We start from the raw sequence: 26,377 nt of genomic DNA on the forward strand, positions 1-26,377 counted from the left end.
ATTAAAATTAATTAAAATTGTTAGTACGAATAGTTGATTTTTCTTCTTTTTGTAGCTTAGTTTCGTTTCGTATGTACAGACATATATAATAGTTTATAATTTTGTTGATATTATTTCCATAAACATGTATCCATAAATTAGCATTAATAAATTTACTAATTATTAAATGCAACATTTTGGTAGAAGATTCATAAATTAATTAAGATTGTTAGTACGAATAGTTGGTTTTACGGTTTTTTCTGTAGCTTAGTTTAGTATCGTATATACAAACATGTATAATAATTTATAATTTGTTGATATCATTTTCAACAGTATGTATACATAAATTTGAATTATACATTTACTAATTATTAAATCGAAAATTTGGTAGAAGGTTCATGAATTAATTAAATTGTTAGTACGAATAGTTTGGTTTAATGATTTTGTTTGATTGAAATTCAATATGGAGTAATGGAAAATATAAAGTAACTGCAGCTTCCTTCCAATTTTCGGATTTGCACCATGTCAAATCACAGATTAATTCCTTTTTGACGGATTGATTGTTGCTATTTCTTTTGATGAATTAAGACCATAATAGATTCACTAATTTATATAATAATTACGTGATTCGTTTTGCGCTACGAAACAGATACTGTCAAGAATTATATAAATCAACTGATTTAAAGGTATAAACTATAAGATGGTCAACATCATATATTTTGGAATATAAGTTTTTGTCATTTATTCTCTCTCTCTCTCTCTCTCTCTATATATATATATATATATATATATATATATATATATATGTGTATAGCTTAATGGAAACTTGAAGAAAAACTAGGAGTCTGATTAGTATTGAATAAAGAAACTATCCTATTTAATCCATGTCACCCTATAAATTAAGATTCCATGCGCTTAAATATTCTTAGTAGTTGGCTATTTTTAATACTGCTTATGTATTTTTTTTTCTTTTACTAATATAAGAGAAAATACTCCGCATGCGCAAGCATATTGAGGGTCCAATCATGTCGGATTAGAATGATAAATGGAAAGAAATTACAAAAATGCATGTTAGAATAGAGTGAATGAAAACCGAGTTCTGATAACTCTTTGGCAATCGTTAGAATATTAGTTCCACTTTCTAATGAGAAGGAGCAACTTCCCCAAATTGACATCATTTAATCATATCTCCTAAGTTACTCGTAAAATAAAAGCTTAATTTTATCTTTTGGTTTATTTTTTTGTGCTCACATCTCTCACTTTCCTTCCTATACATTTAACTGTTACCTTTCCTTTTTTTTCTCCATTTTTATTAATGCTTCTCTCAAACTCTGTAGCATGCGCCTTTTCCCAGCCTTTCTATACTGTGTACTAGAAGCATTTATTCCCATTTATTTGATCAACTATCCCTTAACTATCTGTTTAAATTTCTCTTATCTTCTTCATATTTTAATGTATGTACACACTGATATGGCTCTCATATAGAATACAAAGTGACAAAAAAAAAACGGGCCCCAACTCTAATTAGGCCCGGGTTCTTAATGTTTTGTCCGAATGAAATGAAACTTTGATTATAATTGGTTATTATATTCAAAACATCACATCAAAACACTAGCGTCTTTGGCCTTTTTTTGGGTCGCCCTGTATTTCACATTTTTCTAAATATACACAGTAATACAACACCCTTGTGCGTGAGTGTATGTCTGCCTATATATATATATATATATATATATATATATATATATATGTATATATATATATTATATATATATACATATTGAGTTTGTATATAAGATACATATAACTCCTATGCTTTTCAAATAGCATGCTCAATAAACATTTGTTTTATGCATACTGACAAGCAACATTCCAATGAGAAAACGAACGAATCTGTGGAAGATTATAATTCTAGTGTTTTCTTTTAATTTTCGCAGTTTAATATGTTGGTATTATGAGGTAGTAAAGTCCAACGAAAGAATTCCGAACCGTTTTGTTCTCATGTCTAATAGTGGACGTTGCGTTCCATTAACCGCCATTTTATTTTTACAGAGCACGTCAATTAAATATCTCTTCGTCAGTGAATTGTGCAAGGAAAATTGGATGGTTTCAGACGCACCCCTTATTTAAGCGTTATCTTCGCGTGTACCTGTTCTATTCTCTCTCTTACAGCCAATTGGCATTCCTATATAAAAGTATATCGGTGTGGCATTAACGTTTCATCTTGGCCACTCTTCGGTGACATATTATACCAAAATACAGCTTCTTTAGGCTAAATCTGGCTTCTTGATACCACGGCTTTTATGGTTTGATGGTGCCTTTCTATAATTCCTTTACTACTTGGGCGGTATGCGGCTCTAAAATGTAACGTAACGTTTCATTTGCACATGTCTCTAAAAATTTCCCAGCGGAATGACATACCGTTATCCACCAAAATCCTTTCTTCTGACCCCCATTTCCATGAATACCGCCTTGAAAACTGTCTTCACCTCCTTTGTCATTTCATTTTAGATTTTCTGCCACATCGCTACGCTCCTTAGCACACAGTCAATAATAGTTAACTACATATTGTATATGCGTGATATAAATAGCCAATTATCGTCTACATGCAATTCCTCTTTTTCGTGTTTAGCCGGTGCATTGTCAATTGAGTGACATTCCCTACATTGTACTACCGCCTCTCGGACATCTTGCATAGTGCTGTGCGGATTCGATCAGTATAAACTCCGTTCCCTTCCAAAATGATGCATCGTATGCAGGTCATTTAGATGGTCTACTGCAGAACAGAGTAGGGTCATGTCGTACTTTTCTTAGCGAGGTTTTCCTCACTTTGATTAGTACGTCTCCGTTATTTTTCTGTGATAGAACCAAGGTGGCAATTACCTTCATTCCGACTTCTCGGATAAAGTCTCAAAGAGTTCCAAGTCGACGCTTGATCAACATATCCGGTGCTCATTTTCTCTGCATCCGCTTATCACGTTTCAATTTCATCAATGATGCTACTATTGCGGAGTCTGTTCTAACACCCAATCTATGTAGCTCCCATTTTTAAGCCAGACTGATGCCTTTTATAATAGCATCAAGTTCCGCAACATTGATATAGGCGCTGTTTTTTACACAGACATCACCACTTATCAAGGCCAAGAGTACAGTAGAAGTTGTACAATATAGTAACTGTTAGTAATGGAGATCCGGTAAATTGGTTAACTAATATGGAACGGCTCATCAAAAACTTGTTTACTTTAGACTTGATGACAACCATATTGTAGTCACCTGGAAAGCAGAAAAACGGAAGACAATTCCATAGGCGTGCAGTTCTAAGAAAAAGCTTTGCTCATGGAATCTATCAAGGTTTAGGCACAGATAAAGAGTGGGGGAAAATAATGATAGTGTTTTCTGCTAGACGGGTGTTTATTGTGAAAGTTTGGCGAGGGGGACCATAGAATGGAGCTCAGACAAGCACCTGCCATGAAAATAACGATTAAACAGAGACTACCTCGCAACATTTCTTCTGTGAGATAGAGGTGACAGGGAAGAGAAAAGCGCATCCCCCACAAGGCTAGGAAGTCTATTTTGAACTCTATCAAAGCAGGATAAGTCCTTTCTAGCAGCTCCTGCCGAGATGTGGCAACAGTACTCCATCCCTGAACGTACCTGGCTCTTATATAGATAGAGAATTGCCTCAGCAGTGAGATATCTACTTACTCGATGGAAGGATACCACCATTTTTCCAGCGGCCTTGGCAACGGATTTTATGTATATGTTCCATTTAAGACCAGGAGTAAAGGTCAAACCCAGAAGCTTGTCAAAACATGAGACCTCCTCATTTAAATTGATGGCAGATGGGGATCAGAGCGTTGATGATGTGAAGATAAAAGCTTGGTTTTAGATGCATTAAAAGTAACAAGCTCAAGATCAGAGGGGAGAGAATTAGAGAGACCTTGGTCGTTTATGGTCTTAGATGTGCTACCATAGATAGTAGTGTCATCAGCATAGATGCCTACGAATAATGTAAGGATGTGATTTGGAAGATCATTAATATGGATCAGGAAGAGAGTAGGGTCCAGGAAAGACCCCTGAGAGACTGCATCATTAATACTAAGAGCTTCTGATTTCTGCCCATCAACCACTATTCTTATGAACCTTTCAGAGAGAAATGATTTAATAATTGAGAAGACATTTACAGCTATACCATAGCTGGAGATCCTGTGAAGTAAACCTTTATGCCATACTGCCCTAGAAAGGTAGCCTCCGTCGAGAGATTCGTAATCCTATGAGATATGGCTGTAAGCACATCTGCTGTAAATCTAGTAGAACGGAAACCATATTTCGTGTCACTAAGAAGGTGATTTTTGCTGAGATGGTTGATTACTTATCTATTTAACACAGATGCCAGCAACTTACTCATGACGCACAGGAGACTTATTGGCCTGTACTGAAAGGGAGATGGGCAATCACATGAATTCTTAAATACGGAGCATACTGATGAGGTTTTCCAGGGTGACGGGAAGCAATTCTCCTTAAGACAACGTTTAAACAGTTTTGTAAGGATGGGCGCAAGTTTTGGTTGAGGACTTTAGAGTACTACAATTGGAATACCGTCAGGGCCAGTTGCTTTACTGGAATCAAGGTTTTGATTAGCTTGGCAACATCACGTACAGATATTTGTATATCGCATAGCGTGTTTTCTGGTACAGGAGGAAACTTTTTAGGTTGGCAACCTTGGTCGCAAAGGTTAGAATTAGCTGCAAAGTTATTGGCAAAGAGTTTGGCTTTGTCTGGTGCTGACGAGATTACCTCAGATCCTTTTTATGAGAGTTGGGATAGTGCACACGCTTCTGTTCAGGATTCTGTTTGCTATTTACCAAAACTGGTGGGAACCAAGCCGCTGCTCAGCTACTTTGGACTTGACGGACTTAGCATACAACTCTCTTGCGTTCTTTATTACTTTTTTTTTACAGTGATTGCTGGGAGTTCTACAAGCGGCTTTAGTCTCAGTACATCTATTACGTTGGAAGCAATGGAAAAAGTGATTTCTATGCGCATTGGCAGCAGGACATAGAACTATAGAAAAATATAATAATGTTAATATACTAGGAAGATCACTTAGGATAGATACATACTCACTTCCCCAAGCCTTGAAAGATTTTTAAAAGTATTTCGGAATTTTTAAACGTTAATCGATGTAATTAAACGAAAGATTCGATTTTTTTTAATACTTTAAACGTATTTTAGAAATTTATAAACGCAATTCGATATAATTAAACGACATTTTAAGTTTTTAACCGATACCAATTCAAATTTAAAGGTGTTTTATACATAATAAAAATAAAGTTTAAATTAATTTGGGTTAAAATTAAAATCGATTTATATAAGGAAAACACTTTTTTCGAAATTAGATTTTAAATTTAAATAATTCAAAGCTTAAAGTTAATGAAATCATGATCATTCGATGAATAAATGGTGGGGACTTAACAAAACGAGATTTAAATGTGAACTCGCGAGGTATATATATTTCAGACTTCCGGTTATAAAATAGACGAATAAGGATACCTTAACCGGTCCTTATTATTTGGCTTGAAACCGACGGTACCAATGACTTGTGTCATCTAACAACTTTCTGAACACAAAATATAAATACGCTCTTACATTTCGGATTTTCCTTTTAATTGAGCACTCTGCTGGATTTATTTTTCCAAAGCAACTAATCATATATATATATATATATATATATATATATATATATATATATATATATATATATATATATATATATATATATATATATATATATACTTCTGCACTTTTTCACCGAAGATTTGTTCCTGTTTATTTATCTCATTTGTGTATTATTTTCCTTAAATTTCTTCATTTATATCCATCTACTCTTCTTTTTTCTCTGTTTTATCTTTTCTTTCTTTTTTTCCCCTATTCTTACGTCTATTTATCTATCATTCGTTTACGCGGAGAAATTGAGGAAAACACTAAATAGAGCAAGCCCTAGATTGTCGCGCACAATTATCTGTTTTGCTTTATCATTTTGTGGACGCGTTAGAAATAAAAAAATAGTCTCATGTCACGAACATCGTTCGTCAAAAGCACTTTTTGATTTCATTTGCAATTACATTTATATTTTTCTTTTTTTTCACTGGTTTTACTGTAAAGTGTTTTCTGGATTTTATGGTATTGTTTTTTTATTGTCATTGGTCATCCATTTTAATCAGTTGTTTAGATTGGTAGTTTGCCAATGCGAGATCTTCTCGGACGCCAAGTGTCACGAAGGTTGCTCCTTGAAATTATCAAGTGGCCGATCTTTTTATTCGACGAATGAATGTACGAATGTAAAGAGTCAATTAAGAAGAACGACGCTGCTTAAAGAATCTCAATTCGTTTTGCACGTTAGACATTGAAATTCTATTTGCCAATTAATCCTGACAGACCATGGATTAGATTTTTAAAATGTTAGCATGAAAGTCAGACAAAAGAAACGTTTCCATGCCTACGTGAAAAGTTGACCGACAGACAGAAAAACTTATCTTTATTATTTGACTAATGTAAACTAAAAAATAAATCCACACAATACGTGCGCTTAGGTATTTAAATGTTATTTGAGAAATAATCTTAGAAGACCAATCGAAATCGTAATTAAAAATCCAAACGGACAGACTGAATAACACGCTACTTCATTAGGTTGACAAGAAAGTTCTTGCGATGTTTAACTTTTAATTCTGACGACACAAAAATGTATTGCTCGAAAGAATAATCATAAGAATAAACACAATTTTGCCAACGTAAAACAAGTGAATTGATGCCAGCAACGTAAAAATCTTGCTTTCTGGTGGTGAATACATCGCTGAAAGTGTTTTTGATATCACTTATATGTGATGCAGTTCACGCAGAAAGTTGTGGAAAGGCTTAAAATGGTGGAAGTCGGTAGGTGAAAGCTGTGGAGACTATAGCGCATAAAGCAAAGTTTCGTATCCCAATTCGTTCATCTTCCGCAGGGTCGGTTTAACAAGGCATTTAAAGAAGAATTGCGCATTTTCTGTTGAATAATGCTGGGCGTTGTTGTCGAAGTTTCCGTTGCAATTAATCCATCTGCTGACAGTACTTTTTCGCCGTAGTAGTTTGAGCTCCATTCAAAAACCTGTAATGGATAACACTGATCCCAGACCAGCAAACAGTCAGCATGTCCTTCTTTTGATGCAACTCTGGCTTTGGCAAATGCTGTGTAATTTCCTCCTGAGTGTCGCCAGTTTCGTAAATAACCCACAGCCAAGTCGAGAACCAGGTTGTTCCTGTTCTCTTTAAAGAAGGTAAGATGACACTTCATAACGACGTTTTGTTTTTTGTTTGTTTGTTTGTTTTTTTTCGGTTGGCGTTCAATTCGTGAAGCACCAGTTTCGGAAGCTTTTTGTGTTTCCGCTCTCTTTCAAATAATGGTTGGAAATCTTTGTATACGTAACATCTTATTCATAAGTAAGTTCGCGAACAGTTGTACGTGGATTGGCTTCGATTAAAGCCCTTAATTAATCATTGTCAACATCCTAGTGCCGACCACAGCGCTCGTCAACTTCAAACATCTCATCGCGTCCATAGCATTTCTGAAATCACTATTGTGCTGTATGTGAAGTAGTACTTCCTAGGCAAAAATCTTCGCTTTTATCGTGAGTTTATGTTAGCAACTTTTAGTCCTAGCTTGAAATGAAATTGGAAAATTTCGCCAATTTATTTATTTTTTTTACCATATTGTATTCAACATTCTGAAAAGAAGACATACTAGTTTTAAAACGCTTGTTCTTTTAAAGATTAGATAGAGCGAAAGACTCTCTAAAATTAATATAACAGTAAAGGTATTATAATGAACATGTATTTGAAAACAGATCTTCTGAAATCAAAATAAAAAAAAACCCGCAAGAACGTTCTAGCCACGATAATGCTTAATCTGCTCGTTCAGTCATTAAATTTCCACTTATAACCTAAACCTAAACGTAGATTACATAAACAAAGTTTCTCTCTTAGAACCGCACGCCTTTGGAATTGTCTTCAGTTTTCCTGCTTTCCAGCTGACTACAATATGGCTGTCATCAAGTCTAACGTAAACAAGGTTTTGATGAGCTGTTCCATATAAGTTAACAAATTTACCGAATTTCCATCACTAACGATTACTTTATTGCCCAGTTTCTATTTTACACACTTTATCCCTTATCCCCGAGTGGCGTCTTAACCTTGATAAGTGGCGATGCCTATGTAAAAAAAAAACACCTAAAATATTATTAAAAATCAAAACGTTACAGACAAACAAGCTGCCCTCTTACTCGTTACCATAAGTACTAACCGACTGATATAACTTCGTATCGAGATTATTAGGGGGAACTAAAAATGAACAAAGATGTGTCCAGATAATCTGCGTGTTTATATATTAAAATGCAACTTAAAATGTTATAGTGACAAGCCATCGATACATTATGATTTAAATGTGAGAAACTATAAAAACTGCCATCTATTAGTCCGTTTATATAAAAGTAAAACAGTACATCTAGTAACGCAACGATCCCAGAGATGTAACCTATTAAAAACTCAAGCATGATATTCTACTCAAATATTACTTAGATATTAAGCGTGATTGAACAAACACACATTGTTTTATAGTGTATTGCTGGGGGTCTTTGTTGATGTTTTGAAAATGAGATCTTAGTAATATGTATCGAGAGTAAAAAACGGTATTTTTACTGATAGAAACAATATGATAGAAATGTATCGGGAATGCTAACGTGGAATATTAGCTAAATAAACAAATATATACATATATATACATATATATATATATATATATATATATATATATATATATATATATATATATATATATATATATATTAGGTCCGTGCAGTTTAGTAAGGGTTTGGAGTCAAATATAAATCTTAAACAAAGCAAACCTCATCAAAATAAGAAATGTCCAGCACTATTAAGAGGCACAGAAAATGAAATTAAAATGAAAAATGGGGAATAAAGTTTATATATATATATATATATATATATATATATATATATATATATAAATAACTATACTATACCATCAGAACATTGAGAAAAGGCCAAAGGGAAAATTTAGAAAGACATGCTCTTATATACCCTATCATATACAGTCCATGGTATGTAAATTACATCAGAGAAAGTTATTTTAAAAGTTGACACGTATTTTCATCGTGGTAGACATCTTAAATAGTTTCAACTACCTTCGTTAATAGTTCCTTAACTTATGTTTATATATAACATTTATTTTCATCGTTGTTGCTTCTTTTTCTCGGAAGGCACACCTGTTTTTTGTTCTGTAATTAAATTTCTAATTCCCCAGCCGAAAGTTTCTCGACTAACAAACCCAACCATGTCTGGCTGACGACTCCCAGTAATGCGCCTTTAACTAGCAACCTTATTGTCTGGTCTGTCCACTCGATATACAAAAAATCCTTTATGTTTTTGTTTCTCGAATTTTCTAACAACAGATTCAAGTTAGTCATTATTGCTCAGATCTATCTATTGTTTTGATCAGTAAATTCAAATATTTACAATCACCATAGTTCATGACCGAACTTTTCTAAATCTTGGATTACAAATATATAACTGCAATAATGTATTTCCATAATCTTTTTTGCTGTCAAAACATTTTCTTGATGCATACATTTTTGTTATTGAAATAATTACTATTTAAGAAAGATAAACAATCGTAACGATTTACGCTTTTTATTAGGTTATCCGGCGTTTTCAAGAATACCGATATTCAACAAAGGAAATATTTTCATTAATTATTTTTGTTTTTCGTAGAATGGCGTGAGGACAAATAAAACACATGATTATATTGAAACACTGTGTGGAAATATAAATTTACAAACAGGAACTGTCGGCATACAACATCCAAAGGTAAGTGCATTGAAAATCTCCCAATATATATATATATATATATATATATATATATATATATATATATATATATATATATATATATATACATTCGTATAAGTTCATGGGTTTAATACATTATATTGAGAAACACTTTAGCAAGAGTTAAACACAATTTTATTTTTCGAAAATGAAACCCAAATAGATGGTGAAAGTTCTTAATCAACGAAGTGTCCTCTTTCTCGCCAGAGGGGGGAGAAGTTAACAAAATGCATCATAAATTTTGTCTGCAAAGTATTTAAAGGAACTAAGTAAGAAAATGGTTCACTATCAAGGCAGTTCCACCCTGTGGAGTAAGGGAAGATGATGATTTGGTTGTCATGACAACCTATCTTTGAAAAATAGTAATGAAGGCAGTGAGGAGGACGAAGTCGAGTAAATGGTTTGGTGGAATTATGGACTGTGTAAACGAGGATGAAGCATACATATTTTTAAAGGATGTGTGGGCTATAAGCTTATTGCATGCAAAAATGATATAAAGATTAGAGGGTTGTTATTGAGAGTTGTTTTTTTATTATGAGGATTGAGAAAAATAAATGGTAATCAGGGAAAGAATTGGGCGGCTGGCCCTTCCGGACTCTGTCAAAGTGCAACCGATAGAAAAGAAAGAGGAACTGAGAAGAATTATGCACGAACTCCTGTAGTAATATGCATGAGCAGACTCCAAAGAACACATAAATACAAGCATTAAAGAACATATACACATCAGAACATATATGGTCAGGTCTTCATATGCACAGAAGATAAATATATGTATACACGCATAAACATTCCAGCAGAGGCCGGGGCGGAAGGGGGATAGGCAACCAGTTGATGGTATAGCAAAAAGGATAGAGAATATAAAATATATAAAATAATGAGGTTACATAAAGTGCTGAGGAAGTAAAAGGGAGAAATCGGTAATTGATGTGAATAATATTTTAAGTGATTTATTTAAAGTTAAGTAATTCCAAATCGAGCATATTTAAATTTAGTCTTATGCCTGTAAAAGGGGAGTAGTTCGCTTTTAAAGTTTATTCAATTCTTGCTTCGGGGGAAGTAATTATTTTATAGCTTCAGATATGCAATGACGCACCTGTTTTAGGATATTCTATTTGATTGACTAAAAAGTTTTGTTAGATGTTTTTTTTTTAATTAAATTAAAGAAGTTTCTTGTTTAGTATAAGGGTTTTTGTTTTTAAATGCAAACTTCCGTTTATATATTCTGGTATTAATTAAGCTGAGATGGCGCTGATATAGTTGTGTACTTTTTTTAAATGATCGGGGCCTATTATTGGTTTGTGGATTTGTATTGGTTATTGATGTGTGGGATGCTACAATTGAATGAGCATCATCGCTGTATATTGGAGTATCAGTGTTATTAGTGTTGGGATGGTTGTAATATTATTATTATTATTATTATTATTATTATTATTATTATTATTATTATTACTGGGTTAGTGCGGGGCTGACTGTTTAGGTCGCTTATTAGATAAATGATTATATCAGATGAACGATGGGGAGGAAGAGAAGTGTTAACAGAATATTAGAGTTCAGTGTGGGGAAATACGGTGTAGTTCTGTTATTGTGCAAGAATATATAAACTCCCTTTAAATACAATCATAGTTGAATCAACAATTAAGCTTGTTATTAAAGTTGCATTTGTTTTTAGTCTAAATTCTGAAAGGATTTCTGGGGCCGATGTGATTTATTTATTCTTATATATTAATATTCCTCGTTCTAAATTAGGACTAGTAAAGTGGAAAATCCTTATTGAATTTTTATTAAAGATGGATTTTTTCTTTTACACGGTGATCACCACTTATCAAGGCTCGGAAGCCACTTAGGGATAATGGGTATTGCAAGTACAGTACGTTAGTGTGGAGATAGGGTTAGGGTTTTACTTAAGGGGGCGATTCATTAGGAATTTGTTTACGTTGGATTTGAAGACATCAAGGTTGCAGTCAGGTGGAAAGCAGGCGGACGGAACACAGTTCCACAGGCGTGCAGTTCTAAGAAAGTAGCTTTGTTCATGGAATCTACGTTTTGATTTGGGCACAGATAAAGGGTGGGGGAATTTTTCACAGTGGATTCAGCTAGACGGGTGTTTTTCGTGAAAGATTGGCGAGGGGAACCAGGGATTGGAGTTCAGACGAACACCTGCCATGGAAATACCGAGAAAACAAAGACAGGCTCGCAATGTCTCTTCTGTGGGAGAGAGGTTGCAGGGAAGAGAAAAGGGCATCCCCCACTAAGCCACGGAGTCTATATTTACTCTGTCAAGGTAGGATAGGCTATTTTTAACATCTCCTGCCCAGATATGGCAGCATCCTTGGACGTACTTGGCTTTTATATAGATAGAGAATTGCATCAGTAGTGAGATATCTTCTGGAGCGGTAGAAGAATCCCACCATCTTTCCAGCGACCTTGGCAACAGACTTGATTTCAGATCAAGAGTAAAGGACAAACCCAGAAGCTTGTCAAAACATGGGGCTTCTCCTAGATGAGAGCCACCCATTCCACTTGATGCCAGATGGGGATCATACGTTGATGATGTAAAGATAGGAGTTTGGTTTTAGATGCATTAAAGGTAACCATCGACGTGTTCCTACACTGCTCGAGATCAGAGGAGAGAGAATCAGAGAGAGCTTTGTCATTCATTGCCTTTGATGTGTTGCCGTAGATGGTCGTGTCATCAGCATAGATGTCAACGAATTATTTAAGTATGTGTTTAGGGAGATCATTGATGTAGATCAGGAAGAGAGTTGGTTCCAGGATGGACCCTTGAGGGACTCCAGAATTAACATTGCAGGCCTCTGATTTTTGTCCATCGACCATTACTCTTATGAGAAATGATTTAATGATTGAGAACACATTTCCAGTTATACCGTGGTTGAAAATCTTGTGAAGTAGGCCCTTATGCCATACTTTGTCGAAGGGCTTTGATATGTCAAGAGCAATTGCCCTAGACAAGAAGCCTTTCTCAATAGATTCACTTATCCTGTGAGATATAACTGTTAGCACATCTGCGGTAGATCTTGCTTGAGTTATATCGGTGTTGGTACTTGAACGCTCTTGGTACAATGAAATTTATTTTTAGTATATTAGGTTTGACATTTGAACTAAATAGAGAATAAAAACCTTAACAAATAACGTTTGTCTTTCTCCTGAAGCGGTTGGAATAGGATTAAAATGTTGGTACTGATTGCGTTGGTTCCTTATTACTACTCGGGGTGTATCTTGTAGTGGTAGGGGGTTTATTACGGGCCATGTTGCTGGTGATCACGGATTTCAGGTGGCCTACAGATTGGTTGAAATTGGTAATATTTATTTTTTCTTTGTGTCCAGAATTCCTTAGGGTATTGTCGAAGAAGGTGTCATTTTATTTAAAAGTTATTTGTCGACGGAAAGTACAGAGATTTATTTCGAGCCGGACGGTACTATTGACTTTATAATTTAATTAGGGTTGTTAGAGGACTTATGGATGTATAAAGTGTAATTCCAGGTTTTTAATAAGGTCTATACATCTCACTGTTAAGGTTTAATGTAATGTCTAGAAAATTACAAGTTGTTTTTTTATAGGTTCAATAGTTATGGAGACGCCTATGTTATTAAAGAAATCATGCAATTTTTTTATTGTATTAATATATTCTCTTGGCCTGGATTTATTGGTAAACAGGGTGTCGTCTCTATATTAGATTGGTGTCGGAGTTCTTTCACTAAGAAGAGTTACATCCCTTTTAGAATAAAATCCCATTTTTTTTTCATTCGTATGAAAGATATTGTATATCTGGGAAGAGAATTTCCAGCCCCTGCTTTGAATTTTTGCTATGGTCCACAAAGGTTTTCTTTCGATCCGTCAAAACGTTAATTCAAGCATGTGGTCGTCCTAGGGCTACCAGATCCAGATTTCCCTTTTACGAAGCATTCCACTTCGAACCTTTGACCAATTAGCTTCACTACAGAAAGAGATTTTATTTTCTTAAAATATCAAAAATCTGCCTGTAAGTCATTTTGGACAGTCTTAATCCTGCAATTCGTTTTTTTTTCATATCCTCCCCAAGATGCGGTCTTAACATTTTAGAATTTATTTGTTTCACTTTATGATTATAGCATATAATCATAATGATCAGCAAAATAAAAATTTTCAGTTAAAATTAACATCAGTTCATGGAAAAATATTGAAAAATCGATTTCTACCTTCTTTAATTTTGGCCCATATTTTTTTGCTCATAATTGTATATATATATATATATATATATATATATATATATATATATATATACATATATATATATATAACTACTTCATTTACTCACATAAAATTAATATACGAAAGTATAGATTCATGCGTAAACTTGAAGTATTTACTTCAAAAGTGCTCAATACGTAGGTAGAGCTAGTTAGTAATTTATAAAATATATTTGGCGATTAAGCTACACTGAATATTCGGCGTTTAATCCACTATAGGATTCGTCAGGCTTATGCGCGAATTCTGTGGTTGTTTCTCTTTTTTATATATGTTGAGGATTTTAGTTAGCCAATCAGCTTTCTATTATACACCGCAACCCTTCCTATCAGCCAATAGGCATGCATTTTGTCGAACAAATGATCTGTTTTAGAACTAGGTTAGTGGTTTAAGGCAGACGAGTTTCCTCATTTCTGCTCTTTTTTATATATATATAAATATACATATGTGTACACACATACATGCACCCATACATACATACACCCATATATATATATATATGTGTGTGTGTGTGTGTGTGTGTGTGTGTTATCGTTTATGTATATTCATGTTTATTTAATTTATTTATTTGTTTGTTTTCTATTGTTTTTGTTAATTTTAAAACTAAAAAATGGCTTAATGAAAAATCTTAACTAATTTTTTTTGTAGTCTGTCATGTGTATTTATTGTAGTCTTGCGATATACATAATCCACTACATTCGTAATATAATGTCCTGAAAATGTGTGTTTTCAGGGCGTCTAGTAAGAAAAGTCCTACAAGATTACAGACGGCTTCACTATCGTATGGCTCCCATCGGAACATTAAATTGCTCTTAAAGATTTGATTTTGTAACCCATGTTTCAACTTCCTGAAACAGGAGGGTATGCTTTGCTTGCATAATTTTCTCCACGTCTTACTTATATGTGTATATGTATTTGCAAAATGCCATGCTTTTTTCAACAAGTAAGAAAGGTGTAAAAATCCACAATATCCAGTTAGATTAATCTGTATCTGTGTTGTGTTGTTATGGTTTGAACCAGTCAAGGACTGAGCTCGTATTTACCCACAAATAAAGGTAAGATTTTCTGTCTATAGATTTTTAATTATTCATTAATGATAGTCTTAGTAATTGCACCAATTTAGCTTTTAGCTGGGTTTATTAGCTCTCAATTTTGGTTATTTAAAACTGGTCTTTATAGTGATTTAAAGTTATTAAGACATTTCGCTTCACTACCCTATTTACTATATATTCTATGCCTAAATGTGTAGCTCTCTTTGTGGAATTTGGTGAATAGATGTTTTTTTTTTCTTGCTCATTTGTATTAATCGGTAAGAGAGTTTAATAGAGTGTTTTTCCTGTTTCTTTCTCTAAAAGTTTTTTTTTGTTTTATCTTATGAAAACAATTGTCTCATATTTTTTATATTTTTATCATTTTGATGTCAGGGGCTAGAGTTATTTAGACTTTATTTGGTCGGTATGTAAATTTAAGTCCAGGGATTATATCTAATACATTTTTTTCGAAATTGTCTAATCAGGCATTGTTTTGAAAGGAAGCTATACTTGACCCATATTTAATAAGACAGATGAAAGAGAATAGGAACATGTGTTATAGTTTACATATCAAAGAAGAATATAATTATTATTTATCTGAATTATAATTAAAATATCAGATTTCAAATTATTTTGTGAAATCGATCGGAACTTTCAAATGCTGTCTCATTGAAACTAGTTTAGAAAATGATTTAGGAAAACACCAATTTCCTTTAACACCGGAAGAATTGTAAATTACCGAAATTAATAAGCCATAATTTTGATATGTGACGCGATAAATAGCTCACATATATTAGATTTATAAATAACAGAAGCATTCAAATATATACAAATCCTCTTTTGTATTCTTCATTTTTCTTTTTCCTTTTTTTGTTTTTGCTGTCCAAAATATGAAATGCCGATTTATTAAAATTTTATCATTCGAAATTTACAGTTAAAAAACATATTTGCGTGAGACCTTGTAATGTATGTGTATATTTTTACTTCCAGTTATGAACAGATGAGTATCAAATGAAGAGGGCTTAATATAGCGACATGAACGGTCCTTTATTATAATGTTTGAAACCGACGGTACCGATGACTTATCTCATCTAAATGTTCTGAAAATATATATATGGGGTGACCAAAAAAAAACGGTCCCCAACTCTAATTAGGCCCCGTTTCTTAGCGTTTTGTCCGAACGAAATTTAACACAGTGTATTGTCTGTCCCAGCTCCCACTGGAGTCTTGGTGTAGTCACGGTCGTTGATTCTGCCATGTCCTGTAAAATAAGGGCAATCGGTGAATAAATAATGGAGATATCACATTTTTTAGGTCACCCTGTATATATCTATATAAATACTAGGCTTTTGTTTCTATAATTTTTTTTCCTTATAATAGAGAACTCTGCTGAAATATGTATTTCCAAAATATAACTGAATAATAGCCTCAACCAGGAATCGACGGTGAATAACGGTAGCCTAGTGGTTGAATCCTATCGAAGCGTAATACACAAGAATTGAAGGTTTATTTGGATCTAGCAAGAACATAAACTTCCAGTAGACTCATAATCTACAAGGAAATAAAAAAGAAATAGTATGCGAAATACAATTTCATTCTCACGCTCGTTCTTATTTAATACTAAAACTAGAGTTGGACATTTTTCTTTGGTTTCTGGATAAACTTTTTCTATAAAAACACAGACTACATAAGCATTCCTAATAGTAAAAGGATGAAATTTAGTTACTCGACTGCACCACTATTATTCAATAAGTATTTATGCACCTAATTATATATATATATTAGTGATGGGACGATGCCAAAATTTTTCCCGATTCCGATTCCGATTCCGATTCCGTTCAAAATTTCCGATTCCGATCCGATTCCCGATTCCGATTCCGATTCTTGTAAAATTTATACATATTTAATTAGAGATTTTTTTTGTTTGTTTTTTCGTAAATTTTCAAATTATTACATAAACCCCTGGTTAATGTCCGCGTATATTTTATCTCAAATGTTTGCCTTGTAATTGATTAAAAATTGTAACACAACAAAACATTTATTTTGATTTTAAAACAAAGCTATATTGTACCAGTTCGTATTTACTGTATAACATGCTACTTACATGAATAGTGGAAAATATTCGAAGATTGGTAGGCAAAATAAGAAAACGATGTAAGAACAATATATTTAACAACGCCACTTAGCAAAGCCACATCTCATTGTTACGAACGAATTTCTAAATAATAATATTACTATTATGAAAACCATTTTTAACGTGAGATTGCGTGAGCTTTCTGTGCTTTCTCTCGCAGCTAAATCCCTATTCCAAAATGAAATATTACTTTTATAGATTACGTGTTAGAACATTTTTTTAATTGGCGGAAAGAAAAGCGATCATTTAGAATTTAGAGTGTAAGATCAGTTTCGAATATAAATTTAACGTAAAATGATCATCATTTCTGGCCATCTTAATTCTTTATGGATATTAACTAAAGTGTTTCCCACTAAATTAAGTTCGGTTTGCAACGTTGTAAAACCATGTGTAATCGCTTAAAAAGTAGACACCCTATCCCCAATAAGCGCACATAATTTAAAATTGGTAACACACTACAGCTCATGTTACGTTATATTTATTTGTGAAACTGACCGTCTATTTTAAATTCCTAATCGTTTTATATTAGTGTTGTGTCGATTAATCGGAATCGGGAATCGAATAAATCGGTAATTTGTGGGGTATCGGAATCGGTATTGGAATCGGAAAAATTTGTGCCTAATTTCTGATTCCCAAATCGATTCTTTTAATATTTTTAAAAAGTTCATTTTCAATTGTTTGTACCGATTATAAATATTTCTTTCTTTTAAACTATTAGTAAAACTAAAGAAGATCTAAACTTATTTTATATGCGTAAAATAAACAAAACAAAAATTGAAACTTTGCGAAAATTCGCTAGGTAACCTTTAGAAGAATGCAGTTTATTTTCAAAGTAGCGAAAGAATTGTCTAAAATTAAAGAAATATTTTGCCCAGAAAAATAATATCAAACATTATTGCTAATTAAATGAAAAGTAGAATATAAAAGTGTTGGGTTTTGTCGGTATGTTTGCTGCTCCCTCACTCGGCAATCGGTATTGACAAATATAACAAGCCGTGCATGCATGGTCCCCCTCTATGTGAGGAGGGGGGATCGAATAAAGTGATAAAAAAAGTGATACATAACTGATAAAAAAACAATTTTGAGTGAAAAAAAATTTTCAAAAGTTTTCAGAAAAATGACTAAGTTCAACTTTTGCTCCACACCCAATATTAGCCCTAAAACCTCCAGGGTTTGTGACTCTTATTTTTCCCAGGGTCAGTGATACTTCCATCAGGTGTATATCAGGTATGCCCATGGTTTTGCCAAGTTTCAGAAAAATCTAATGAATGGATGAAAAGTTATTCTGAAAAATATGTCAATTTTGTCTATTTAGAGTCATTTTGAGGTATTTTTTTTACCTCTTTTGCCCCCATGGGGGAGCTGATTACTTGTAAAAATGGACAAACGGCTATGTTTCAGGCCTTAAGACATGTAAATTTGAGTTCAGCACCATAAAAAAACACTAAATAGAGATACATAATCACATTTTAGACAAATATGAAAAAAGAGCCTAAAAAAGGGGTGGTTTTTAGCCCTAAAAGTTCCCGGGGGCGCAAACCAGAGTTTTGCCAGGGTCAGCGATACTGAATTTACATTTGCAACAATTGCCTTCACATTTTGGACAAGTTTCAGTAAAATCTAATGGACGGGAAAAAAGTTATGGGGCCAAAAGTGTCATTTTTGCCATTTTGGGCATTTTTTACCCCTTTTCAGCCCCTGGGGGAGCAACGAGAGTTTTCTTTAAAATAACTCGATGTTGTGCACATCTACGTATTGGAGTACAACTTGTGGCAAAATTTCAGAAAAAAGTAATGGACGGTTATCCGGGAATCATCCGGACGAACGGACGAACGAACGGACGAACGCCACTGAAAACTATAGTCCCTCTCCGATAAATCGGGGGGGGGGACCAACAAGGAATGGGCAAAATTGTGAAAAGGCTTGGCCTTTGATTCAATTTGAAATATGCTTCCAGTGTGATTTTCTTTGATTCTGCCGGTATTGTTGATGTTTATACTTAAGGATTGCTATATATATCACGGAGGCCTCGCTGAAGCCCGCCAATCTCACTCAAAAGTTGAGTTGAAAGTATTATGGGGTAATTAACACCTTCGATGCCGTTGGTTTCGACAACAATACTTTTTCACACCCACTTGCCAAATTTCTCAAGGAGTTTAATATGAAAAGATTTCAAACGAATAGAGTTTTATTTTATTTTCCTGGAGCCACATTGTCTGACACCGTCGCATTTTTCTCGGGTTTCGGAAAAGTTAAAAATATACATGAATATCTCACAATGAATTTATCAAAGTCTGGATAAAATAGATAAAGAGAAAACATTTAGAAATTTTTCAGATTGAAAAAGAAATTATATTTACATTTAAAAGTCCCCCCTCATTGAAATTCTACTTTTGGACGATATTTGTAAACCCACTAAAAACCAAATTATTTTTAGATCTAGGATGAAGCTCTAAACTGTCTTCACGTATTAAAAAAGGGTGTTTGTGCAGTTTACACTATGTTAAAAAAGAAAAAAAATATATATATATTCTACGTACTCGTTATGGAATGAAGTTCTCATAAAAAAATCACGTAATTTCATCAAATAGTTTTTATTTTATGACGTAAAAACGATTTGGGAAATTCGGAATCTTCCTAAAAAAACTGCGATAATTAGTCAAGGGAGCGTAAAACAAAAACTATTTAATGAAATTACGTAATTTTGTTATGAGAACTTAATTCTATAACGAGTACGTAGATCTATAAAGTTTAGTTTTACTAATAGTTTAAAAGAAATAAATAGTTATAATCGGTACAAGCAATTGAAAATTAACTTTGGAAAAATATTCAAAGAATCGATTTTGGAATCGGAAATTATACACAAATTTTTACGATTCCGATGCCGATTCCGATTCCCCGAAAATTACCGATTTAACCGATTCCCGATTCCGATTCCGATTCATCGGCACAACACTAATATATATATATATATATATATATATATATATATATATATATATATGTGTGTATGTGTGTGTATGTATGTGACACTAATTATCTCTCTAATACGTTATAAAAAAATTTAAAAGTATTTTTGTTCAAATGTAATGTAGCATTTTAAAAAGATATTATTGAATAGATTCAGGAAAATATAATCGCTAATTTGTTTAAAGCGTTTAATACTTTCGAATATATGTGAAAGTTTTTATATTATATCTTATAAAATAACCACTCTAAATTAAGCAAGTAGTTTAATGGATTAAGACGTGTGTTAATGCATTAATAAAATCCACATAGAAATTCAGTCGGCTGCATTGCACACACGTACTCTTGCATTAGAATTACTCCAGTCATACTGAACGCGGCCGTTAAAAAGTTAGCGACGTGAGTTAGAGTAATTGGAAACAATGATTGTCGTGTTTCGCAATTAACTGCACTTAGATTGCTATTGTATAAGTACGTAAGGACTAATCGGTGTGCCCCTATTTGTTCCTATTTGTGTTTGTCTATTGTTTTACAGTTTGCTTTCTGTTTTATCTTAGTTGTTTTTTTTTGGGGGGGCGTTGTTAACTCTGCACGTTTTGGGATAAAACTATTGTTTCTGCTTTACTGCGTGTCCACCGATTCTTTATAAAGTCACGGAGAGATGGCGTTACCTGTAAACTATTCGTTATTATGCAATACATCTGAATTTAATATATGTTTATTTCCCTGCCACGGGTGTGTGCACAGGTGCAAAGAGTACTGCCTGTCAATGATGTTGTGATCCATCTAAACACAAATCGTCTTGGATTTGTTCTGATCCAGAATTTTCCTTATTTTTTTCGGGAGTGGCGAATTTTTATTATATTAACATCGACCATGTGGCTAAGTCTGCTATCCTAACGAGACAACTAAGACTGCGAAATGCCTTTAAGGACGAGCAAAAGATTCGTGATTCCTCATAAATGTGACAACACCACATGTGAAAAGTTTGCTGTGATCTGCTCTGTAAAAGTGTATAACATGGGGTTTCGCAAGAGACTCAATTCCAGAATAATAACACATTCACACATATCCCAACGGTGTAAGATTGTTAGTATAACGAATTATACAAAAATTCTAAGAAAAATGTTGTAGTAAATGCGTTCACCTTCTCGTAAACCTTTTATATATATATATATATATATATATATATATATATATATATATATATATATATATATATATATATATGCATATACATATATATATATATGCATATACATATATATATATGCATATACATATATATATATATATGCATATACATATATATATATATGCATATACATATATATATATGCATATACATATATATATGCATATACATATATATATATATATGCATATACATATATATATATGCATATACATATATATATGCATATACATATATATATATATATATATATATATATATATATATATATATGCATGTACATACATATATATATATATACAGTGATGATCATATTTATTGGCACGGTAAAATGAAAGTAAAATTTTGTCTAATAAATTCTAAAAAAGGGATTGAATTAAAGAAAATAACAAAGTATATTATGTATTTTTACTGGCCTTTCCGATGCAGCAATCGGATTTTAGAAAAAATAAATAACAAAGGAACAACAAACATAATTGCAAAAAACCCTGGCACGATTTATTTAATAATCAATTGTATAGCCTTTGGCCTTGATTACCTTCCTCAGTCGCTTTTCATAGTTTACAACCAAGTTGCTGCACTATTCAGTAGTAATTTTAGACCACTCCTCCTGACAATAATCCTCCAATTGAATAAGATTCTTAGGCTTCCTTTGCATTACCCTCAATTTTAATGTTCTCCATAAATTTTCAATTGGATTAAGGTCTGGGCTTTGTGATGCCCACTCCAAAACATTAATATGATTGTCCTCAAGCCATTTCTTAGTCAGTTTAGCCGAATGCTTTGGGTCATTATCTTGCATGAACCACCAACGACGACCAAGTGAGAGCTCTTTAGCAGAGTCTTTCAGGTTTTCATCCAATATTTTAACATAATCTTCCTTTTTTATGCTACCTGTGACCTTAACAGGTCGCCCTGGTCCAGAGGCAGCAAAGGATCCCCAAAACATCAAACTGCCTCCACCGTGCTTCACTGTGGGTATGGTGTTCTTAGGCAGGAAAGCTTCGCCAGATTTTCTGTAAATATAAGACACTTTATTATGGCCAAATAACTCTATTTTCGTTTCGTCAGTCCATAGAACACGTTTCCAGAATGCAACATCTTTATCAATATGACGTTTTGCAAAGGCTAGCCTTGCTTTCAGGTGCATAGGCTTCAATAAGGGAGTCTTTCTCGGACGACATGCTTTTAAACCAGCTCTCTTCAAAACTCTACCAACTGTATGTCGAGATACATTCACTCCAGAGGTGCTCTGTTCATCAACAATCTCTCCAACAGAGATCCTTGGGTTTTGTTTTACTTGTCGAACAATTTTCCGTTCATCTCTTGGGGAAAGAATCCTTTTTCTCCCTCTACCCTCTAAACTCATAACGTGGCCTTGCGATTTGAACTTGTTTATTATGGCTCTAACAGTGGATTTGGGAAGGTTTAGCTTCTTTGAAATCTTATCATAGCCCTCCCCATTGGTATGGCATGCTACAACAAGCTTCCTGACGTCTTTTCTGTGTTCCTTAGTTTTAACCATGGCGATTGAAAATTATAATTTAGTCACTTATAATAGTTTAAATAAATCGCTATCTAAAAATTATCTGAAAAAAATATTCACTGAATTAGCGTTAAACAAGCATAATATGGCTATAAAAAAGTTCAGAAAGCACGTAAACCGGAAATTGATTGATATTATACTGATACTAAAAGAAAAACAAAGCCGTGCCAATAATTTTGAACAAGGGTTTTTTGCAATTATGTTTGTTGTTCCTTTGTTATTTATTTTTTCTAAAATCCGATTGCTGCATCGGAAAGGCCAGTTAAAAATACATAATATACTTTGTTATTTTCTTTAATTTAATCCCTTTTTTAGAATTTATTAAACAAAATTTAACTTTTATTTTACCGTGCCAATAAATATGATCATCACTGTATATATATATATATATATATATATATATATATAGATAGATTTTATTTGTATTTGGTTTTAGCGCTAAAATTCTACCCTATGCGACAATGACCATCAACTCCCTGTATTTCCTCCTATAACAATTATAACACCTTAACTTTAATCTTAATTTGCATTAGCTTTTATTTATTTGAGTTGAAGCATGTTGTGCCGAATAAATTCACCTCATAAATTCACGTCCTTATAAAGGTTAAAGACCCCCCCAACAAGTCGGAACTTTAGACAATTCTCGACACAAATTTTGCATAACTCTGTTTTTTTTCCCTTCTCTACTTGCACGTGCCACTCTTTCGAAAATAGATAAATAGATAAGTAATCAAAAATTAGAATGTCACTTGTTATCGTGTCAAAAGAAGGGCAAAATCCTGTTCACGTGATTACGTGTCTTTTGAAAAAACATTTATATAACCTTTTTATTTTTATTTATATATCTGTTAAAGCTTTTTTGTCAGTGTATCAGAAAGAAATTCCGTTGATTACAGCCCTTTCTGTTTTTATTTACATTACAATAGTACAACCCTTAATCCGACGACGCAATACCACACCGTTTAATACTATAAAACTGAAACGAAGCTATTCTGCTTGAAAAGGGCGCCATTTTCTTTCTTATTCATATTTATATCGGTTCTTTGCTTTAAAAAAACTAAAGTGATTACGTGTTTACTTTTTTAATATCCCATTTTTCTCTTTCGGATTATTTTACTAAATTAAGTAAAGCTTCATTATTTTTCAAAACTGTTTTTGTTTCTTTGTTTTTCGATATTTCATCGATATCATTTAGTAAGAGTGTTTAGCAGAAAAGCCAACAAACGACCGAAAAAATAAATAAATGTTATCATAGTCAATAAATGTTCAGTTCATGTTTTTTTTTGTTTTGAAATAGTATTTAATTCTCTTTACTTGAAATAATTTCAGCGAACCGAAATTAAAACGAAATTTGAGGCGATAATTATTTAAATGAATTTGTATATAAACTACACCTGCCATAATCGAATATTCCTCAAGCACAAAATAACGGAAAGCATTAAAATATATTTATAAATATTCCTTACCTTGACGGAACTCTCTTAAATTGTTAACATAGAATGCCCAGGTGGCCCTCCTTCAAATAGAAAATGGGGTTCTCCATTTCCAAGTCGCTGCCATTTGGATTTTTTAAACCAGTTCGTGAATTACAAAAAAAAAAAAATTACAAACTACATAAAATTCAAACCAATAGGGTTTTCTCCCATAAAAGTAACTTCTATTGACTATGGTAACATTTATTTCTTGTATATTTATATTATTATTATTATTATTATTATTATTATTATTATTATTATTATTATTATAATATAAATATATATATACATATATATATACATATATATATATATATATATATATATATATAACATGTTCTCTTTGTAAGGAAACATCATTTTGTTGGTTACTCTTGGCTACGAAATGAAACAAATATATTTTCGCGAAAATTATCCTTACTTTTATCATATTTAGGTTAAGAATTTTTGGAGTATGGTATAATAAACAATGGGGTTTATCTATTTTATTTCTACTTTCATCATATTTTGTTTTGGTTTTGATACCCTCAAATTCGAAGCTGTCTCTTTACAAACCCCTCCTTTTAATAACCTATCATACTTTCATCAACCACAGTCCATTTTTTGTAGGCTGTTTTTGAACCCGGTCAACAACGGGTACTTCTGCTAGTATATATATATATATATATATATATATATATATATATATATATATATATATATATATATATATTGATTTAACAAAATCCAAGACATTAAAAATGCGTCGATAGCAATAAATAGTGTATTTCATCGTTAGTTAATATTGTTTCAAGACTATTCGGACAAATTCAAACATTATGTCGTTTGAACATTTTCACAAGAACAGCCAGACTTTGCAATTTACTCATAACATCGCGCAGTGTTACAAGACTAATAGATGTAGATTGATGCGTAAAGGAAGAAGCTAGTCTGAAAATTTAACTCCCCTAACAGTAACGAAAAGTTTATAAAAGGCGTATAATTTGTGTAATTGCTACCGAGCGAGATAAAAATGAGCAAATAATAGAATGCAATAAATAAAAAACCAACAAAGAACAAATTTATTCAGAAGAAAATGCAGAATAAATCAATAGAGACCTGAAAGAATAAATAGATTAGGAAAAGCACTGGTGATTGTTGTCAACATGTGACTTTAAGTTTGTGGACAGAAACCCTAATACGTGCCGCACAGGGTCAAGTGTGAAAGACAACTTATGTGAAGTATTACATTGGGAAAAAGCTAAAAATGCCACGTGTCAGATATGTGGACAGAACATTGAAGATTGCACAACACGACATTAGAAGTTGTGAGAAATTACTTCATGAGTAATATAAAAGGTTGCATGACAAGATTGCAAGAAATGCCCATCGGGTTATCTTTAAGGAAAGAAAATTAGAATGCAGCGAAAAATGATATAAGCATGTTCCAGAATAAAGATAGCGGAGAGTGATATTGTGAAATCATTGTGGAATATAAATATCTACTGTGAAAATATTATTGAGATAGGGAGACTTGATTTAGACTTGTTAACAAACGGAACATAAGGCCATAATTTATTGATATATGCAGTGCAGATTTGAGTGTGGAGGGAAAAAAAGAAAAGAGAGTCTAAAATTCCAAGACCTGAAAAGGGAGATTGTGGAAGTTGGAAAAATAATTGTACCTGTTGTGGTTGGAGTCCTAGAGAGTGTGACAAAATGACCTTACACATGGATTAAGAAAATTAGGATCTACTGCAATAGTGGAGTACTTCAGAAGTGCCTTTAAGGGAACCACCAGAATCTTGCGGAAAATGCTTGAAGCCTGACAAAAGAACGTACGGATAGCCTGCAATTAATTGTTACGACCCGTCTATCAGAATAAA

At 32.9% G+C, this 26,377-nt stretch overlaps 1 protein-coding gene across 1 annotated transcript in view; it reads left to right on the forward strand.

The window, feature by feature from the left end:
- Positions 1-26,377, forward strand: part of LOC145284535 (QRFP-like peptide receptor) — an 829,491-nt gene that overhangs the window by 277,079 nt on the left and 526,035 nt on the right. Inside the window, exon 2 of the mRNA XM_080133433.1 lies at positions 9,802-9,897. The gene's annotated coding sequence lies outside the window, so the exon portion shown is untranslated. The remainder of the gene's footprint in view (positions 1-9,801; positions 9,898-26,377) is intronic.

Source organism: Euprymna scolopes, chromosome 9, assembly GCF_053919585.1.
Source record: "Euprymna scolopes isolate OS-2025 chromosome 9, ASM5391958v1, whole genome shotgun sequence".
Classification (NCBI taxonomy): domain Eukaryota; kingdom Metazoa; phylum Mollusca; class Cephalopoda; order Sepiida; family Sepiolidae; genus Euprymna; species Euprymna scolopes.